General features: G+C 47.3%; 1 long non-coding RNA gene across 1 annotated transcript; it reads right to left on the bottom strand.

Annotated features, from left to right (window-relative positions):
• Positions 1-6,122: 6,122 nt before the first annotated feature.
• LOC115601760 lies at positions 6,123-13,895 on the bottom strand. Its single transcript, XR_003989476.1, has 3 exons — positions 13,699-13,895; positions 12,581-12,583; positions 6,123-6,199 (listed from the first exon to the last, which is right to left on the bottom strand). It is a non-coding gene; the product is annotated as an uncharacterized LOC115601760 (long non-coding RNA).
• Positions 13,896-14,096: the final 201 nt, after the last annotated feature.

Below are 14,096 nucleotides of genomic sequence, written 5' to 3'. Positions count from 1 at the left end.
TGGTTGATGAAGAGAAGGCAAGCTGGTTTTGCTGTGTTTGATTTTATTTTATCCCATACAATCCTATCTTAAGTCTTTTTCCTGTCTTTACTATTTTTTCTAACAAGTTTCTGCTTGCCATGCTGTTCAGTTTCACAAGTAATTTGTTCCAGTCCCTTTTCTATTTCAAGTGCTGTATTTCAGCTCTGCTCTGTGCTAATTTAAAAATAATTGCTACTTCAGACCTTCAGTCAAGTCATAGTCGAACTAACAGAAATGGGATGGGGTTTGTGCTGAAGGGACTGTCTGGAGGTGGTGCAGAAAGCCCTTGTTTTACTCAGGAATCAAATTCTGTGTATTTCCAATCATTGTACAGATTGTACTGACAGCTTTTTCCTGTTTACTGCTCAGCTTGTGAAGGCTGAGCGGACTGTGTCTGGCCCTGCTTGTCCTCCCTCCAAAAGTCTGCTTGCAAAAATACCCGGTGGATCACTGTATGTTAGAAATTCAAGTTCCAAGAAGGACACTTTTGTTTATTTGCAGCTTCAATAACTGTTTCACAGAACCATGGAATGGTTTGGGTTGGAAGGGACCTTCAAGCTCATCTAGTTCCAATCCCCTGCCATGGCCAGGACACCTTCCAGTAGACCAGGTTGCTCCAAGCCCCATCCAACCTGGCCTTGAATGCTGCCAGGGATGGGGCAGCTACAGCTTCTCTGGGCAACCTGTGCCAGGCCCTCACCACCCTCCACAGGGAAAGAACTTCTTCCTAAGATCTCATCTCAATCTCCCCTCTGTCAGTTTAAAGCCATTCCCCTTTGTCCTGTCCCTACAGGCCCTTGTCAAAAGCCCCTCTCCAGGTTTCTTGTAGCCCCTTTAGGCACTGGAAGCTGCTCTAAGGTCTCCCCGGAGCCTTTTCTTCTCCAGGCTGAACAAGCCCAGCCTCTCAGCCTGTCCTCCATAGCAGAGGTGCTCCAGCCCTTGCAGCATCTCTGTGGCCTCCTCTGGACTCACTCCAACAGCTCCATGTCCCTCTTGTGGTGTTGCCCCCAGAAGTGGATGCGGGACTGCAGGGGGGAGTCTCACAAGAGCAGAGTAGAGGGGGAGAATCACCTTCCCTCGACCTGCTGGTCACACTCCTCCTGATGTAGCCCAGTTATATGGTTTGGCTTTCTGGGCTGTGAGCACACACTGCCGGCTCACGTTGAGCTTTTCGTTAACCATTGCCCCCCAAGTCCTTTCTCCTCAGGGCTGTTCTCCAATCCAGTCTCCCCAGCCTGTATTTCTGCTTGGGATTGCCCCAACCAAGGGGCAGGACCTTGCACTTGGCCCTGTTGACCTTCATGAGGTTCACCGCTGGCTTGTCCAGGTCCCTCTGGATCCCATCCCTTCCCTCCAGTGTATCAACGGAACCACACAATTTAGTGTCATCGTCAAACTTGCTGAGGGCGCCCTCAATCCCACTGTCCATGTGTAATGGATGGGAACCTAGCTGAGAGTTGATTCCCTCTCGTCCTGGGTTCAGCTATAGCAGTCATTTTTCTCCTTCTTAGTAGCTGGTGCAAGTGCTGTGTTTTTTAACATTCAGCCTGGGAACAACGCTGATAACACCGATGTTTTTAGTTGTTGCTAAGTAATGTTTACTCCGACCAAGGACTTTCTCAGTCTCATGCTCTGCCAGGGAGGAGGGGAAGCCAGGAGGAAGCAGAGGCAGGACAGCTGACCCAAACTAGCCAAAGGGGTATTCCATACCATGGCACGTCATGCCCAGTATATAAACCGGGGGGAGTTACCCAGAAGGCCCAGATCACTGCTCGGGTCGGGCTGGGTATCGGTCGGCAGGCGGTGAGCAATTGTATCCTCTCCCCTTGTTTATTTCCCTTATCATTATTATTGGTGGTGGTAGCGCAGTAGTGGTTTTGTATATACCTTAGTTACTGGACTGCTCTTATCTCAACCCATGGGAGTTACATTCTTCCGATTCTCCTCCCCATCCCTCCGGGAGCAGGGAGAGGAAGAAGGGGGGGAGTGAGCGAGCGGCTGCGTGTTCTGAGTTTACCGGCTGGGCTCAAACCACGACATCTCTCATGACTGAGAGCCATAACAAAGTATGTTGTTTGTCACAGTGTATTCAGCAGAGGAAATGTTCATCATGTCTGTCAGAAAGAGGCAGGAAAACATAGGTGTGCAGCTGTTCTATGACCTTCATACTTGGCCAACGCTCTCAGCGTGGACAGCAGTGAGATCATGAGAAACTGCACGGCCACACAAATAAACAATTAGAGGTATGGCATAAAGCCAGTTGTTTTGATAAGGGTATAAAAGCAGGACCCTCTTGGGGCCATGAGAGAAGCCTCACCTATGGGTGGACACACTGTGTAGGAATTTTCCCAATTACCTGAGACTCCTGGCATCGGCTGCAATGGGGCTTCCCAGCTTAAAGTGTGGGCCCGCATGATGGTTCAGTGGTGATTGGTGATGTATTTCTTCTTAATCTCTGTTCTCTCTATGCAGTAATGATTTAATGCATTGCTAACTGTCTTCAGTACTTATATACCTATATCTCTGATTTGCTTTATTGTACTTATTTACTATATAGAGAGAGATATTTACCTGACTTACATTAGTGTGCTTGCTTTAGTGTGCTTATTGGCTTTAGTGTGCTTGTTTAATAAACTGTGCATATTATACAGCTAGGGTGTGGTCATTTTGTGGCATACCCTGTCTGTCAGCAGAACACCATGTTGCTGACAAAGATGTTGAACAGGATCGGTCCCAACACTGACCCCTGAGGGACACCACTTGTCACCGATTGTTCTGCCGACAGACAGGGTACGCCACGAAGTGACCACACATGAGCTGTATAATATGTAGAGTTTATTAAATAAGCACACTAAAGCCAATAAGCACACTAAAGCAAGCACACTAATGTGAATTAGGTAAATCTCTATATATATAGTGAATAGGTACAATAAGGCAAATCAGAGATATAGGTATATAAGTACTGAAGAAAGTTAGCAATGCATTAGATCATTACTGCATAGAAAGAACAGAGATTAAGATGACATATGTTACCAATTACCACTGAATCATCATCTAGGCCCATACTTCCAGCTGGGAAGCCCCATTGCAGCCTGTGCCAGGAGTCTCAGGTAATTGCATCCACCCATAGGTGAGGCTTCTCCCATGGCCACAAGCAGGTCCTGCTTTTATACCCTTATCAAAACAACCGGCTTTATGCCAGATCTCTAATCGTTTACTTGTGGGACCCTGCAGTTTCTCATGATCTCATCGTTGTCCACTCTGAGAGCCTTGGCCAGGTGCCCCAGTGCGGCCAAGTATGAAGGTCATAGAACAGCTGCACACTTATGTTTTCCTGCCTCTTTCCAACAAACAGTCACGATGGACATAAACATACATACTCTGCCGAATACACTGTGGCAAACAACATCCTTTGTTATGATTCTCAGTCATGAGAGGGAATCAACTCCCAGCTAGGTTCCCATCTGTTACATTCGGTCCTTTGATTCCCAATCATGACAGAGACACACGAGACACAATGTCTCATAATTGGTACCATAGACAGCAATTTCATATTGTTAATAAAACGAGTGTATCAACTATTATGCACATTGAGGGATGCTATAGTTATATCCCCCAATACTACTACTCAGGTTATATACATTTTCAGTACTATCAGCACAGTGAATATAAGAACTAGAAAGGTTACAACATTTGATATCAACAATATTAGCATTAGCTATAATTGCTACATCTTAATCCATTTGATGTTGTACAAACAATTATCATTAGCATTTTTCTGACAAACTGGTTGTCCACCTCTGTACTCTTGAGGAAAATGCTGAACTTGCTACAACAGCAAGGTTTATTCATGTTACAGATGCGATTATCTTGTCTTCAAGATCTGGTGCCACTCTTCCATCTCCAGCGCACAAGCGAGATGTCAGTCTTTTTTCAGATATCTTCCTAGGGTAATGGCATCACCCAAAGGGCCATAAGACATATGAGGACAGCTAGGATCTGTAGTTTCTGTAAAACACAAAACTAAAACATAATAATATCATTCTCTCAAATAACATTTATTCACAGGGACGTATTCCCATTTTTCTTGTCTGAACTTAATCACTAATACTGCATTGTCTTTTCCCATGGCAATAATTTCAGCTGGCTCAGGTGGGCTGTTGGGTGTTTGAACCCAAACTTTAGCTCCACTATTCAATTGGTCAGTGGATCCAAATCCACAGTTCCCTCGAGTGGTATTTATCTGTGGGCCTTTCCCCCTTCTCACCTGTGCTTTCAACACAGGCAAAATCAACATTTGAGCAACATGGTCTTGTGGCTGAATTAAGATATCTTGATCTCTGCTATTCAACAAAATCACTTTGATCTCCCCTTGATAATCTGAATGGATTATGCCCACAAGTATTTGAACACCTTTGATAGCCAAAGTGGACCTCAGGGCTGTCAAACCAAAGTAACCTGATGGAATATATACCCAAATACCAGTATCAATGACACAAATGCTTCGTATGTTCGATCTATGCATTTGTAAAGAATACAAATCTAATCCTGCAGCATCTGGAGTCACTCGATAAGGTGCTAAAGCTCCCTCCTTTATTTCCCAGTATGTGAGGGTCTCTGCCACTGTTAATGGTTTTATTTGCAAATTGGGAGTAATCATCCTCATTAAAGGGGTTTCCATTTCCCCAATGGGTCTGTTGTTCAATATCTGTAGTGCTTCAAACAAATGGTCTTTCCACGTGTTTAATTTGCCTCCCCCCAGTTTCTTCAACTGTTCCTTAAGCAAGCCATTCATCTGTTCAATTAATCCGGCAGCTTGTGGATAATATGGTATATGAAATATCCATTGGATGTTGTTCATATCAGCAAATTGATGTACCTTCTGGTTTTTAAAGTGTGAACCATTGTCACTCTGAATTTGCAAAGGAATGCCATAGTATAAAATGATCAATTCTAGTGTTTTAATAGTACTAGCCTGGGTTGCTCGTCTACATGGATGTGCTATTAAATATCCAGAGTATGTGTCCACGGCTGTACACACAAATTGACAACCCCGATGGGCCAGCAGAGGACCTATATAATCCATTTGCCAGATTTGCCCTGGTAATTTTCCCCGATTCAATTGCCCTCGTACTATATGCGGTACGGTCCTTTGCTGTGTATGTTGGCAGATGGGGCACTGGGCTATCACCATTTTAATGATATCTGAATTTATAACAATTCTGCGGTCCTGGGCCCACCTGTAAGTGGCTTTCTCTCCAAGATGACTGCATTTCTGGTGTGCCCATTTGGCCAAACCCATCTGTTGTTCGTGATGAGGGTCTTCCACCACGACTTGAGAGATTTTTGCTTGTCCATCTGTAATGGAATTATACCATTGTTCTAGGGTGTCAGCTCCACAGCGAGCATCTATATGGAACACGGTGACTCGAGCTTGTTGGGCGAATGCCCAAATATCCTGCCACAGTTCCTTCCCCCATACTTCTTTGGAATGAATTTTCCAGTCATGTGTGGCCCAAGTTGGGAGCCAGATAGCTAAACCATTAGCGACTGACCATGAATCTGTAAAAATAGAACATCGTACTAGTTCTTCTTGTTTAATTGCCACATATACAGCATGTAATTCAGCATACTGGCTACTTTTACCTTCACCCGTAGTGACTTGGAACTTATTCTGGGATGGGTTATAGGCTACAGCTTTCCAAAAACGTTTCCTGCTAATGTATTTAGCTGACCCATCAGTAAACCAGGTATGCTTCCTCTGTTAATTGGTCTAGGGGTTTTCCCCATTTTACTGGTGATTCTTGTTTGCTATCCAGGTGATCTACATTTGCTGGTTCACTTGCAGGGGCTTTGGCAGCTTTTTCATGGAGTGCTGCCACTCCCCCAACCCCTACTTTGGCTCTATCTTGGATATACCATTTCCATTTAATTATGCTGGCTTCCTGATCATGTCCTATCCTGTGTGTTTTGGGTGAACTTTTACCTACTGCATTATTGGAATTTCAGGCCTTAGTGCCACATCATGTCCAACGGTCATTTGTTCCGTTTCCACTGAGGCCCAGTAACATGCCAATAGCTGCTTTTCGAATGGTGTATACCTTTGCCCAGCTTCAGGTAATTTTCGGTTCCAAAATCCTAAGGGCACTTTCTTCCTACCCTGCTTCTGCCAAAGACTCTAATTGGCTGTCCTGGGTTCAGCTATAGCAGTCATTTTTCTCCTGCTTAGTAGCTGGTGCAGTGCTGTGTTTTTTAACTTTCAGCCTGGGAACAACGCTGATAACACCGATGTTTTTAGTTGTTGCTAAGTAATGTTTATTCCAACCAAGGACTTTCTCAGTCTCATGCTTTGCCAGGGAGGAGGGCAAGCCGGGAGGAAGCAGAGACAGGACACCTGACCCAAACTAGCCAAAGGGGTATTCCATACCACAGCACGTCATGCCCAGTATATAAACCGGGGGGAGTTACCCGGAAGATCCAGATCACTGCTCGGGTCGGGCTGGGTATCGGTCGGCGGGTGGTGAGCAATTGTATCCTCTCCCCTTGTTATTTCACTAATCGTTATTATCATTGGTGGTAGCAGTAGTGGTTTTGTGTTATACCTTAGTTGCGGGACTGCTCTTATCTCAACCCGTGGGAGTTGCATTCTTCCCATTCTCCTCCCCATCCCTCCGGGAGCAGGGGGAGGAAGAAGGGGGGGCGGGGAGTGAGCGAGCGGCTGTGTGGTTCTGAGTTACCGGCTGGGCTCAAACCACGACAGTTCTTTTTGGCGCCCAACGTGGGGCACGAAAGGTTGAGATAACGACAGATCTGACCAGAGTGTGTTTAATCATATTTGTGATAAGCATTCATTGTTACTACTCGTCACAATGGTGATTATTTGGCTCTCAGACGTGTTGCGCTTGATCTCAGAGTTTCAGCATGTTGTACCTTACTTACAGCCACTATTTGCTGTTTTAGCGTTTATCGGCTGGGGGGCCTGGGCTAAGGTTCTTGTTTCACTGTACTTCATGGTAATGACTTGTAATACAATAGACTCATTGATCATGAAACTGGTCTGGTTTGTGCTTCCAGCGTGGCCATCACCACTATACATTGGGAGGTATATAATGAAATATTTTAGCAATTGCATATCTTTTTTTTTCTCCTCGGGGGGTAAACTTACGAAGGAAGCATTCTCTTTCACCCCCCGTTCCCCCACCAGCCTATTTGCAACAGCAATTGAGAGTTCTGAAGGTTTTAGATGGCCTTTGAGTACCCTTGAAACCTGCCTGCTGATTGTGCTGGGGATCAGCATGTTGGCAAACATACGGAGTGTGTTTTACCCACGGCCATCCCGTCGTAGGAACATCCTATTTCGTTTAATGTCAAAAATTCAGCAGTATCAGGTTCGAATCTGGTCTAGGGTTAGATGACGATATAGGAGGACCACCAGGAGATTTTCCCTGAGGCTGGACAGTTATGAGTGGCAGGGTGTGTGGGATAGTATGGGCAAGTACCTAGGCCAGTGGGCCCCTCCAGTGCTTTGGAACTTCACCACTGAACAAGTGCAACATCCGGAAAAACTAGTAAAACACTTAAACGAGGTGTGCTGTCGTCCTGGTTATACCAGAGAGGGACAAATCTTGGCAACGTGCTGGGGCTTGGCCTATGCCTACAGAGCCCTGCTCAACACTATCCAGCACCTTCAAAGGGAAAAAAATGTCTCTGGATCTGATGGCAAAGCAACAGACAACGCAGCTATGCCAACTACAAGCACAGCAGCTACTCAGACCCTGACCACAACAGTCAACACAGCTACTCCAAGTACAGCAGCTACACCAACCCCAGTGACAAGCACAACAGCTACTCAAACCCTGACCACAACAGACAACGCAACTACTCCAACTTCAAATACAGCAGTTACACCAACCCCAGTGACAAGCACAACAGCTACTCAAACCCCGACAGCAACAGACAATGTGGCTACTCCAAGCACCACAGCCACACCAACCCCAGTGACAAGCACAGTAGCTACTCAAACCCCGACAGCAACAGACAATATAGCTACTCCAAGCACCACAGCTACACCAACCCCAGTGACATGCACAGTAGCTATTCAAACCCCGACAGCAACAGACAATATAGCTACTCCAAGCACTGCAGCTACACCAACCCCAGTGACAAGCACAGTAGCTACTCAAACCCCGACAGCAACAGACAATGCAGCTGTTGGTGTTACTCAACTCCCAAGCACAACAGCTGCACCAACCCCAGCAATAGACATTGCAACCACTCCAATCCTAGTGGCAGACACTGCAGCCACTCCAACCACAGTGACAAACACTGCAGCTAAACCAAATGTCCAGTTTGTGACAATGTCTGTTGCCCCTGTAAGCAAAAGCAAACGAAAGGCACAAAGAGCAACCCGTGAAGCGAAGAAAGATGAAGACCCAGTGCCATTACTATATGCAACAGCACCTGAACAAGAGTTACTACTACGTGGGTCAGAGGAAGAGGAAGAAGAAGAAGAGGTCACTTCTCGACCCCGGACCTCAACCGAACTACGGAATATGCGAAAAGATTTCACCCGTCTTTCAGGGGAGCACATTGTCACCTGGTTGCTCCGGTGCTGGGACAATGGGGCCGACGGTCATGAACTAGAAGGTAGGGAAGCCAAGCAGCTGGGATCACTTGCTAAGGAAGGAGGAATTAACAAAGCGATTGCAAGAGAGAAGCGAGCCCTCAGTCTTTGGAGGCAGCTCCTGGCAGCTGTGAAGGAAAGGTTTCCCTACAAAGACGATATTACGAATCGCTCAGCCAACTGGACCACGATAGAGAAAGGCATCCAGTCCCTGAGGGAATCAGCCATTATAGAGATGATCTATCGTAGGCCGGATTCCAGGAACACATCCGTAGACCCAGATGAAGTCGAATGTACACGACCCATGTGGCGGAAACTTACACGGAGTGCGCCATCATCATATGCCCACACATTGGCATCAATGACCTGGAATGACGGAGTATCACCAACAGTGGATTGCCTGATTCGTCAACTCCGAGAGTTCGAAGACAATCTCACCCCTTCCATCATTTCAGCTGTGGAAAAACTGTCCCAGGAGTTCAAACAATTGAGAGACGATTTATCCGATCTATCCAGCTCCCCACGCGTACCAACCCATGTCTCAGCTATCAACAGAAGGCGCCCTACTGCTCGAGAAAGAAAATATACGAGGTACACGCCACGGGCCACCCTATGGTTTTACCTGCGGGATCATGGAGAAGACATGAGAAAGTGGGATGGAAAACCTACTTCAGCTCTGGAGCAATGGGTGCGTGAACTGAAGAGGAGAACAATGGTCAAGGATGATCCTCCCAGGAAAGCTGCTGCTCCAGTCTCTGGCGAGCAGTTTCCCAGATGGAGCGAAAGAGCTGATTTTACTCCAGCTCCTGTGATAAGGAATACTAATCCCTTTCTACAAGACAGAAGTGGAGAATTTTGTGATCACTATTAGAGGGGCCCTGCCTCCAGCCAGGTGGAGGAGAGGGATAATCGGGTTTACTGGACTGTGTGGATCAGATGGCCTGGCACATCAGTCCCACAGAAGTATAAGGCTCTAGTAGATACCGGTGCACAGTGTACTCTGATGCCATCAAGGTATCAAGGGGTGAAACCCATTTCTATTTCTGGAGTGACAGGAGGATCCCAAGCGTTAACTATGCTGGAAGCTGAAATCAGCCTGACTGGGAGGAAGTGGCAAAAGCACCCCATTGTAACTGGTCCAGGGGCTCCATGCATCCTTGGCATAGACTATCTCAGGAGAGGGTATTTCAAAGACCCAAAAGGGTATAGATGGGCTTTTGGTATCGCTGCCTTGGAGACAGAGGAAATTAAGCAGCTGTGCACCTTGCCTGGTCTCTCAGAGGATCCTTCTGTTGTGGGGTTGCTGAAGGTCGAAGAACAACAAGTGCCAATTGCGACCACAACAGTGCACCGGCGGCAATATCGCACCAACCGAGACTCCTTGATTCCCATCCATAAGCTGATCCGCAGACTGGAGAGCCAAGGAGTGATCAGCAGGACCCGCTCACCCTTTAATAGCCCCGTATGGCCAGTGCAAAAGTCTAATGGAGAGTGGAGATTAACAGTAGACTATCGTGGCCTGAACGAAGTCACACCACCATTGAGTGCTGCCGTACCGGACATGTTAGAACTTCAGTATGAACTGGAGTCAAAGGCAGCCAAGTGGTATGCCACAACTGACATTGCCAATGCATTTTTCTCAATCCCTTTGGCAGCAGAATGCAGGCCACAGTTTGCTTTCACTTGGAGGGGCGTCCAGTACACTTGGAACCGACTGCCCCAGGGGTGGAAACACAGCCCTACCATCTGCCATGGATTGATCCAGACTGCACTGGAACAGGGGCAAGCTCCAGAACACCTGCAATACATTGATGACATCATCGTGTGGGGTGATACAGCAGAAGAAGTTTTTGAGAAAGGGAGGAAAATAATCCAAATCCTGCTGAAGGCCGGTTTTGCCATAAAACGGAGTAAGGTCAAGGGACCTGCACAGGAGATTCAATTTTTGGGAATAAAATGGCAAGATGGACGCCGCCAGATCCCCACAGACGTGATCAACAAGATAACAGCAATGTCTCCACCAACTAACAAGAAAGAAACACAAGCTTTCTTAGGTGTTGTGGGGTTCTGGAGAATGCACATCCCAAATTACAGTCTGATTGTAAGCCCTCTCTACCACGTGACCCGGAAGAAGAATGATTTCAAATGGGGCCCTGAGCAACAACAAGCCTTTGAACAAATGAAACGAGAAATAGTTCATGCAGTAGCCCTTGGACCAGTCCGGGCCGGGCCAGATGTGAAAAATGTGCTCTATACCGCAGCTGGGGAGAATGGTCCTGCCTGGAGCCTCTGGCAGAAAGCTCCAGGGGAGACTCGAGGTCGACCCCTTGGCTTTTGGAGTCGGGGATATAAAGGATCCGAGGCCAGCTACACTCCCACTGAAAAAGAGATACTGGCAGCCTATGAAGGGGTTCGAGCTGCCTCAGAAGTGATTGGAACTGAAGCGCAGCTCCTCCTGGCACCCCGGTTGCCTGTGCTGGGCTGGATGTTCAAAGGCAGGGTCTCCTCTACACATCATGCAACTGATGCTACATGGAGTAAGTGGGCCGCACTAATTACACAACGAGCTCGAATAGGAAATCCCAGTCGTCCAGGAATTCTAGAAGTCATCATGGACTGGCCAGAGGGCAAAGATTTTGGGATGTCACCAGAAGAGGAGGTGACGCGTGCTGAAGAGGCCCCACCATATAATGAACTGTCAGAGAGTGAAAAGCAATATGCCTTGTTTACTGATGGGTCCTGCCCTATTGTGGGAAAGCATCAGAGATGGAAGGCAGCTGTGTGGAGTCCCCTGTGACAAGTTGCAGAAACTGCTGAGGGAGAGGGTGAATGGAGTCAGTTTGCAGAGGTGAAAGCCATCCAGCTGGCCTTGGACATTGCTGAACGAGAAAAATGGCCAGTACTTTATCTCTGTACTGACTCATGGATGGTGGCAAATGCCCTGTGGGGGTGGTTGCAGCAATGGAAGCAGAGCAACTGGCAACGCAGAAGTAAACCCATCTGGGCTGCTGCATTGTGGCAAGATATCGCTGCTCGGGTGCAGAACCTGGTGGTGAAGGTACGCCACATAGATGCTCATGTACCCAAGAGTCGGGCCACTGAGGAACACCAGAATAACCAGCAAGTGGATAAAGCTGCTAAGATTAAAGTGGCTCAGATGGACTTGGATTGGCAACATAAGGGTGAATTATTTTTAGCCCGCTGGGCCCATGACACCTCAGGCCATCAAGGCAGAGATGCAACATATAGATGGGCTCATGATCGAGGGGTGGACTTAACGATGGACACTATTGCCCAGGTTATTCACGAATGTGAAACGTGCTGCAATTAAGCAAGCCAAGCGGTTAAAGCCTCTCTGGTATGGAGGACGATGGCTGAAGTACAAATATGGGGAGGCCTGGCAGATTGACTATATCACACTCCCACCAACCCACCAGGGCAAGCGCTATGTGCTTACCATGGTGGAAGCAACCACCGGCTGGCTGGAAACATACGCTGTGTCCCATGCCACTGCCCGGAACACTATCCTGGGCCTTGAGAAACAAGTCTTGTGGCGACACGGCACCCCAGAGAGAATTGAGTCAGACAATGGGACTCATTTCCAGAACAACCTCATAGACACTTGGGCCAAAGAGCATGGCATTGAGTGGGTATACCACATCCCCTACCATGCACCAGCCTCTGGGAAAATCGAACGGTACAATGGGCTGTTAAAAACTACCCTGAGAGCAATGGGTGGTGGGACTTTCAAACACTGGGATACACATTTGCCAAAAGCCACCTGGTTGGTCAACAGTAGGGGATCTGCCAACAGGGCTGGCCCAGCCCAGTCAGAACTTTTACGTACTGTAGAGGGGGATAAAGTTCCTGTGGTGCACATAAAGAATTTGTTGGGGAAGACAGTCTGGGTTATTCCTGCTTCAGGTAAAGGCAAACCCACTCGTGGGGTTGCTTTTGCTCAGGGACCTGGATATACTTGGTGGGTAATGCGGGAAGATGGGGAAGTCCGATGTGTACCTCAAGGGGATTTGATTTTGGGGGAAAACAGCCAATGAACTCAATTGTACGCTGTTGCCTGCTCTATAACACTTTTATAGCCCACCAGCTAGATATCTTCAGGTCACCAGCCATTGACCCTGACTTCCCTCCGATCATCACCTCAACAAAGAATGAATTTTGAGGAAACCAGACAAGCTCAGCAGTGACCAGATGAGTTTGGCGGTATCATCAGCAGGTAACAACCCAACACTATGTACCGTCCCTCCTGCCCTGAAAGACTATTACAAGAGATGGAACCTGACATCATGGACTGGATGAGTTCAGGAATTTTACAGGGATTGGTCCATGGACTAGGGAATGATATCTTTCTCTGTGTGTGGGTGTGGGTGTATATATATGTGTATATATGGGACAGGGGTGATGGTGTGCTGAGAGATGTGGGATCTGAGCATGACGTGAATGGTATGGAATAAGGGGTGGATACTGTCCTGGGTTCAGCTATAGCAGTCATTTTTCTCCTGCTTAGTAGCTGGTGCAGTGCTGTGTTTTTTAACTTTCAGCCTGGGAACAACGCTGATAACACCGATGTTTTTAGTTGTTGCTAAGTAATGTTTATTCCAACCAAGGACTTTCTCAGTCTCATGCTTTGCCAGGGAGGAGGGGAAGCCGGGAGGAAGCAGAGACAGGACACCTGACCCAAACTAGCCAAAGGGGTATTCCATACCACAGCACGTCATGCCCAGTATATAAACCGGGGGGAGTTACCCGGAAGATCCAGATCACTGCTCGGGTCGGGCTGGGTATCGGTCGGCGGGTGGTGAGCAATTGTATCCTCTCCCCTTGTTATTTCACTAATCGTTATTATCATTGGTGGTAGCAGTAGTGGTTTTGTGTTATACCTTAGTTGCGGGACTGCTCTTATCTCAACCCGTGGGAGTTGCATTCTTCCCATTCTCCTCCCCATCCCTCCGGGAGCGGGGGGAGGAAGAAGGTGGGGGGGGGAGTGAGCGAGCAGCTGTGTGGTTCTGAGTTACCGGCTGGGCTCAAACCACGACATTGGCATAATTATCATTTACAGAGACATTCAATTCCACTTCTCTGGCCTGTACTGGCCAGAGGTCCAGAGCCTGCTGAATTGCTTGTTTAGCTGTTTCGAATGCTTGCTGCTGCTCATTTCCCCACTCAAATTCATATTTCTTTTGCATTACTTTATATAATGGAGCAAGTATTTGCCCCAAGTGAGGGATGTGTTGTCGCCAAAAGCCAAACAAACTGATAAATCGCTGAGTTTCCACTTTACTTTGTGGGGTAACAAAATCTAAAATCTTCTGCTTAGCTCTGGGCAATATTTCCCGATGACCACAGTGCCACTGAATTTCTAAAAATTTTGCAGTTTGGGTAGGTTCTTGAATTTTGTCTGGATTAATTTCCCAGCCTTTACTTTTCATATGCT

The sequence above is a fragment of the Strigops habroptila genome, chromosome W (genome assembly GCF_004027225.2).
Source record: "Strigops habroptila isolate Jane chromosome W, bStrHab1.2.pri, whole genome shotgun sequence".
NCBI classification, from domain to species: Eukaryota; Metazoa; Chordata; class Aves; order Psittaciformes; family Psittacidae; genus Strigops; species Strigops habroptila.
Note: the sequence above shows the minus strand (reverse complement) of the source record. Positions and strands in the feature narration are given on the sequence as shown.